Raw genomic sequence first — 8,374 nt, forward strand, 5'->3', positions numbered from 1 at the left:
ATGTTTTAATAAAATTATTCAAAGTTATTTACTTGCTCTTCCCCAGGTGAGTTTCCATGTACACTCTTCAACCCTCTTAAAACAGGTCACCGAAAAAAAATTTCTGCATAAATGTATTGATTTAGAGCTACATTACTGCCACTAGTTACCTCTTCCCTGCTGCTACATATGTCCTCATTTATTATGATCATGAGGTGGCTCAGGACAATATTTATGAGCAGTTATCAGTGGTGACAGAACATAGATGGCCTAACCTTTGCAAAGTTAAATAGCTTGAGCTTATGATGAACACACAAGTTGAATGTGTCATAAGCTTTCACAGCTTTTAAGCAGCTATCAGTTGGCAAAAATCCTTTTAACATTTTACACTTTAAAAGAAAATCACTTTATTAAGGAAAATTAATATTTGCTCACTTATCAAATATTACCCTTAAGGGAATGAAACAGATTTCAATCTCTAGATTATAATTGGGGTGGGGGAATAATATGATTAACACTATTTATCAAGTAGTCCATTTTTAACATTGTCCCTTTTGTGATGCAATCACACTAGGATTGAAGGGCATTATATAAGTAATTGAAATAAACAAAACAAAGGCAGAATAGCTATTATATTAGACTTCATTAAATAATTATATAGGCAAATTGTTTTGAGCAAGTAATTTGGCTGCTCAGTCAGCCTAGGAATGAAGTTGCACAAAATGGCAGTCATCTTTAAAACTCTCCTGTATGTGGCTCCTGGAATGAAATAAAGAAATGTCAGCAAAATATTCAGTATGGTGTAACCACTATTGATGATGAGAAGGCCCTGACTGCTTAGACCTTTACATAACACAATCAGCATTTTACAAATAAATGAACGTGGAAGTGAAAATCCTGTCCCAGTGAAAATCACTTGCTCCTCCTACTTACGTTCATACATCAGAGTTTTTACTAGATTTCTAAAATTTATAAATCATGTCCAAGAGACAGTAAGTGGCATGGTTGGAATTTAATTGCAAGACCAGTGCCTTTTTCAAAAGATGATTGCCTTTACATTCTGCCTATCTTTGAGAGGTGAAGCCAGTTAGACTTCCTGGGTCGAGTGGGGACTCGGAGAACTTTTCTGTCTAGCTAGAGGATTGTAAATGCACCAATCATTGCTCTGTGTCTAGCTAAAGGATTGTAAATGCACCAATCAGTACTCTGCAAAAACGCACCAATCAGCACTCTGTGTCTAGCTAAAGGACTGTAAACGCACCAATCAGCACTCTGTAAAAACACACCAATCAGTGCTCTGTGTCTAGCTAAAGGATTGTAAATGCACCAATCAGCACTCTGTAAAATGGACCAATCAGCAGGATGTGGGCGAGGACAAATAAGGAAATAAAAACTGGCCAGCAGCGGCAACCCACTCAGGTCCCCTTCCATGCTGTGGAAGCTTTGTTCTTTTGCTCTTTTCAATAAATTTTGCTACTGCTCACTCTTTGGGTCCACGCTACCTTTAAGAGCTGTAACACTCATCGTGAAGGTCCATGGCTTCATTCTTGAAGTCAGCGAGACCAAGAACCCACCGGAAGGAACCAACTCCAGACACATCTTGACTTTACATTATTTCATGTCAGGGTTTATTAAAACCTTGTTTTGTGTTTCAGGATGGAAAGCAGTATTTTCAAGGTTTCACTTCCATAGGAACAGGATATATGTACATACAGTAAGTTCTCCATTATCCATACCAATAAAGAACATTCACATGAAAAATGAAAAAACCATAACTAGTCTGCCACCTGATATAGAGATAGGTTCCATCTGCAAAGAAGTAAATGTGTGTTTTCACATCCATTTATATTTATGTCTCATGACAAACACCATATAGTCAACTCCTGATTGTTTCCCACATATATTCTGTCCAAAACAGTGGACCCAGATTGAGGTTTTTCCAACACACTCATATTTAGAAAACTTGGAAACTTATCTTTCTTTTACTGAACTGCTTATCTTTATTACTGAGGCAAATTATACTTCTGATCAAAAGGCTAATACATGAAGTAAGCCTTTGGGTTTTTCAATCAATTTAAAAGACATTAAAATAGCACCATTTGCACAGTCTTCAGATATAAATATGAGAAATATGAATATTTTAAATAAGTCAGGTAGAAAGGACAACCATACTGGATTAGGGTCTAAGAACCCCAGGTTCCAGTGGAGTTCATGCTACAAGTTATACATGAGGAAATTAGCAAATCACCTGGCACTGTTTTTCTCAAAAGAAAATCAGAGGACTGAGCTGACGTTTAGAGAATATCTCAGTTCTCTTCCATTCCATAATTCATTGGCTCCTCTAAATTTTTTCAAACATGAAAATAAATTCCAAATAAAATTCTTGTGTTTATGAAAACAAACATCTAAAATTTAAATAAGTATTTCTTCTAGGGTTAAGAAAATAATTGTAATTGCACCTGGTTTTTACACTTACTCAAAAGAGCTAACATAGCCAAGAAAAACTTCCATGTAACTGTACCAACTGAGACCAGATTGTAAATATCTCTTAATCTTGGACAATCTGCGGTGTCTGTGATATGCTGACTAAAAATGTAACTATATCAGTGCTATGGATTATATAATAACTTTTAAAAATAAACATTTCATAGATTGTCACATATTTATCTGAGAACACATAAATAAAAACTAACATGAATCATCAGGACATTCTCTTTTGAGTATGGCTGATAAAATAAACAGTAAAATCTACATAGTTCAAATGCCCAACTTTAAAAACTAAAAACCTTGCTCTTCAGTGTGAATTCTATCAGCTTTTGTTTTTCCAACATTTCAATTTTCTTTTCCTTACCAAAAAACAATTGTCCCCACTTAAGTATTATCTTCAGGATCATTAATGTCCAAGTAAATGTGGTCTGACCAAATAATTTGGCACCATAGCTAAGACCAAAAAAAAAAAAAAAGTAAATAACTTCCAGAAGAATTAAAACACAGCTCTTTCTATTGGTGTAGGCATTTCAGTTCTGCTCCGAGACCCCCTCCGATTTAGCTAGAGATAGTTTCCATGAGAACTGAAGACTGTGCTCTACTGAGTCTTGAAATACACAAATATGAATTTTTGCTTCTTACAAGTGGGCAGCAATTTATCTCCCTAATACTTAATGGAAGACATTTGAATCTATTCTGGTTGGAGACCAAAACTGGAAGAAAGTCAGTTATGTCAATTATACAAAGCCTGAAATTGGATATTAGTAAAATTGAGGTGAGTACAGCATAGTAATATATGTCCCAGCTGTTTTAGCTTTTCCAGGGTATTTTTTTCCAAAGGGAGGAATATATTACTGTATTAAATACTTCTGCTACCTTGAAAAAAATTTAAAATTAATTTTCTTAATCCAAGCAGATTTCCCATTGTCATTGTTGCTTTTAAATAATCTCTTATGGAATATAGAGTGCAGAGTTGTAACGATACAAATACCAAAATTGATGTTTAATTTTTATGGGGTTTTTTTTGGTAGAGAAAAATTTGGGATAGATTAATGGGAATGTGCAAGTCAGTACATGAAGAAATAAAATGATTGCAAGCTATTGAGTTGAAAAACAGGTACAGCCTTTCAAAAGTCTAAAAACCCAAACCCATGACCTTATAAAAAGAAAATTGGTATTACTCAAGAACAAATCCTGACTTTACTTGAAAATATCTCTGAATAAATGTGTATAGCAAAGATAATAAAAGCAGCTCAATCTACCCCAAGCTGGAAAAAAAATCAAAAAAAGACAGTCAACTCCCTGGAGAGGAATCTGTTTCTCTTGGTTGTGACAATGGTTACCAAAGTCGTGGTTATATTTGAGAGGCCCTTGGCTACAAATCCATGATCTTGAAGACGTTCGGTAGAATCTGAAGCAAACAGACCATTATAATAGACAAACTTGTGCTTTCTAGTGTTCAAACACCTAGACCTTAACAAACTAAACTTCTCTTATTAAAAAGGCAAAGCAGCGATCAAGGTAATTATTGAAAATTTGGGGTTAAAACTCTTTTTATTTTAACTTTCCAGAGCAAAATGTTAGAACATGTCCAGCCAGTATTTTTTTAGATCCCATATATTTTAGAATCCTATAACAGGCATTGTAATGGGCAGGATAGAAACTAGACCACATAATGTCTTTGTACAATGTAGAAGACACACTGGTGTTGAGGTTCACAGCAAATAAAGCACAACTGGAATTTAAGCTCCCTCTCACCTCTTCACTCAGACACACTTCTGCAGTATATAAACTGCACAACTGTGCAGGTGGCTCTGGCACAGGATCTTGAATATGCAGTGATGAATAGAACAGGCTAATCAACACCAGCAGAAACCAATAATTAGGATCTGATTATTAAAGGACTATGAGTATTTAAGCAATAAATACTAATTGGATCAACATTCATTGACAACCTACTACATTCCAGGCACATTATGTGAGAAATACAAAGACAGGATCTGAGAACTACAAAAGAACTCTTGGCACATAATGACTCCATACAAACCCCTGCACTAAGAGACCTGATCAACCCTAACATGGTTTCTGGCTGCCTAAGACTACATCCCTGGAAAGACTCAACCCCTCTTTGAGTTCCTGTCTGAAAAAGCTCAAGCCTGTCGAAAGAATTTATTGTTTGTTCTAGCCAACACTTGACAATAGGCCCCTGACTCCCCTTTCTTAGAGAATTTACTAAAAAGAGCTTATAATCGTAAATCCTTCCTCTGTAACTTTGAGATATGTATGTATGTATCTCCTATGTCCCAGGGTATCTTTCTCAAGGACCTAAAAGCCATTCCTTTAAAATATCATCATCAGGAAAGATAGAACCTCTGTATCTCAGTCTCTGTGGGAAGATAGAATTCCAACTTCAATAATTGCCAACTAGCAGACACAGCTGGACTAATCACATTTACACTGACCAACCTTCTTACTTCTGGTAATTTTTTACTTCCCTGACACTACTCGAGCCCTGCTCACTTTTCCTTCCTACTCCCTTATTCTCCTTTTAAAACGCCCCATCCATCACCTCTGCACAAATTGGAGTGGAGCTTAGGTTGTTCCCTTACTGTCAGTAGTTACTGAATAAAATCTGTTTTTAGCAGTTGAACTAATGTCGTTTGTTTATCTTTGAGAGATCTAAAGAAAATATTCCAGTACGGAAAACAACCATGTTCAGAAATGACTATAAAATGCAAAATGAAAGCTATAATAGCACATTGATTAATTAAATTGAAAGTACAAAATAAGGCCTGTACATTGCTACAATAACAATATAGTATCTTAGAAGAAGGGAGAGATCCATCGTGCAGAGGTGAAAGGAAATAGAGAAGTGGGACTTTAATTAGAAATACAGAAGTGGAACTTTGTTTAACTTCAAATGAGAAAAATAGAATTGAATGTATATTGTCACATGTTCATATTACTACAAAAGACATAAGCATGGTCATAAAATGCCAATAAATTCTAACAGTCACAAGGGGAGAGATCTTGTCTGATTTTTTTTCATATCTGCATTATCAATGTGTAAAATACAATTGTCTCAATAAAAATTTATTGAATTTACTAATGAGATATCACTTATAAAAGGAAAGAAAGATATGTGATCTAAAAGGCAGTTTATGCAAACTTAGTTGGTTGAAAGTTTATACATATTTTGTTGAAAGTTTATACACCAAGAAAATTTCAATCCTAACATGAATCTACAGAGACTTTCCACATGTACATTTGAGGCTCCAAGTTTCATAAATAATGATACAAGGAGAACAAAGTAAAGGAGAGCATATAACTTAAATTTATTTTACCCTTAAATAATATCTATTATAAACAAAATTAATTTTATAAAGATTTGAAAAACATTACAGAATAAAATGAGACTACAGAGACAAGAGTGAGAAGATGCTATGTATAAAACTTAGACAACAGACTTTCCACATACACAAAATTAGTGTTGCAGTGTTTTTTAAAGTAACAGAAAATTGTAAAGATAAAATTACAGGGCAAGTGCGCGTGTGCTGCCTCCGTCAGCCCAAGTCGGGAACATGGCCGTATGGTTGCTGTGGGCGGGCAGGCGCCAGGTGCAGCGCCTACTGGCCTCGAGTGCGGCGTGGGAGAGCAAGGAATGGCCGTTTCCATTCAGCACTGCTACCCAGATAACTGCTGGTGTGGACTGCTGTTCTGAGGACCCTCCTGGTGAGCTGGGCCCTCTCTTGCCGAACCAGCCTTAAGGGTAAAGCTGTTAAACTGGAGAAGGAAGTCCAGGATTTAACCATGAGATGAGCTGTAGCTGATTGTGAAAACACAAGGAGGCAAACTGAGAGATGTGTGGAAGATGCCAAGATAGGTGGCTGACATTTTGGAGAAGACTACACAATGGATTTCTGAAGAATCAGAACCTGGGAACCAGAAGCTCACTCTGGAGAAGGTCTTCCGAGGGCTGTCACTTTTAGAAGCAAAGCTGAAAAATGTGTTTGCCAAGCATGACCTGGAGAAGCTGTCACCCATTAGTGACAAATATGACCCCTAAGAGCATGAACTCATCTGTCATGTAACAGCTGCTGTTGGGGTGCAGCCTGGCACCGTGACATTAATAAGACAAGATGGCTACAAACTTCATGGCTGCACCATTAGACCTGAAGAGGCCATCAGCAACTGGATGTTCTCCCAGAGTCCAGTCACCTACGCTTCTTTTATTTATTAAACTAGGTTTGTATTGTATTGTACATGAGGTACTTCATGTGATTTGTTTTGGATTTAGTCCTATTGGCTTTATTTCTAAGATATTCTGTTGATTTAATGTGACCTGTTTGATTTCATCAGAAGTCTTACCATTGGGCATTTGAACAGTGTGACAAGTGTCCCAATAGCCTGTATCAAAACATGCTTAGGAAAATTAGTACTCTGATGAATTTGAATCCGAAAGCCTTTTAACTATGTGTTTACAACTACATGTTCCTTCCTAGTGGTTCCTATAACAGGGATTGTATAGGATCTTGTATTTTGTGGAAAAAGGAGATGGTACGGATTGGTTCAACATTTGGGTACTTACAGGATAAAGCTTCATGGTTGTAGATAGAGACACAAAGAACCCTTCAATAAATCAACGAATCCAGAAGCTGTTTTTTTTTTTTAAAGATTAACAAAATAGATAGACCACTAGCTAGACTAATAAAAAAAAAAAAAGAAGAATCAAATAGACACAATAAAAAATGATAAAAGAGATATCACCACTGATCCCACAGAAATACAAACTACCATGAGAGAATACTATAAACACCTCTACTCAAATAAAATAGAAAATATAGAAGAAATGGATAAATTCCTGGACACCCTCCCAAGAATAAACCAGGAAGAAGTCAAATCCCTAAATAGACCAATAACAAGTTCTGAAATTGAGGAAGTACCTAATAGCCTACCAACCAAGAAAAGCCCAGGACCAGACAGATTCACAGCTGAATTCTACCAGAGGTACAAAGAGGAACTGGTACCATTCCTTCTGAAACTATTCCAAACAATAGAAAAAGAGGGAATCCTCCCTAACTCATTTTATGAGGCCAGCATCATCGTGATACCAAAACCCAGCAGAGACATAACAAAAAAGAAAATTTCAGGGCAGTATCCCTGATGAACTTCGATGTGAAAATCCTCAATAAAGTACTGGCAAAACGAATCCAGCAGCACATCAGAAGTCTTATCCACCATGAAAAAGTTGGCTTCATCCCTGGGATGCAAGGCTGGTTCAACATATGCAAATCAATAAACGTAATCCGTCACATAAACAGAACCAATGACAAAAACCACATGATTATCTCAACAGATGCAGAAAAGGCCTTCAATAAAATTTAACACCCCTTTATGCTAAAAACTATCAATAAACTAGGTATTGATGGAACATATCTCAAAATAATAAGAGCTATTTATGACAAACCCACAGCCAATATCATACTGAATGGGCAAAAGCTGGAAGCATTCCCTTTGAAAGCTGGCACAACACAAGGATGCCCTGTCTTACCACTCCTATTCAACATAGTATTGGAAGTTCTGGCCAGGGCAATCAGGCAAGAGAAAGAAAGAAAGGGTATTCAAACAGGAAGAGAGGAAGTCAAATTGTCTCTGTTTGCAGATGACATGATTGTATATTTAGAAAACCCCATCGTCTCAGCCCAAAATCTCCTTAAGCTGATAAGCAACTTCAGCAAAGTCTCAGGATACAAAATAAGTGTGCAAAAATCACAAGCATTCCTATACATCAACAATAGACAGAGAGCCAAATCATGAGTGAACTCCCATTCACAATTGCTACAAAGAGAATAAAATGTCTAGGAATCCAACTTATAAGGGATGTAAAGAACCTCTTCAAGGAGAACTA

General features: G+C 36.4%; 1 pseudogene; it reads left to right on the forward strand.

Moving 5' to 3' along the window:
* Positions 1 to 6,035: 6,035 nt before the first annotated feature.
* On the forward strand, positions 6,036 to 6,706 carry LOC126950841 (grpE protein homolog 2, mitochondrial-like; annotated as a pseudogene).
* The last annotated feature ends 1,668 nt before the right edge of the window (positions 6,707 to 8,374 follow it).

Source organism: Macaca thibetana, chromosome 3 (assembly GCF_024542745.1).
Source record: "Macaca thibetana thibetana isolate TM-01 chromosome 3, ASM2454274v1, whole genome shotgun sequence".
Taxonomy (NCBI): domain Eukaryota; kingdom Metazoa; phylum Chordata; class Mammalia; order Primates; family Cercopithecidae; genus Macaca; species Macaca thibetana.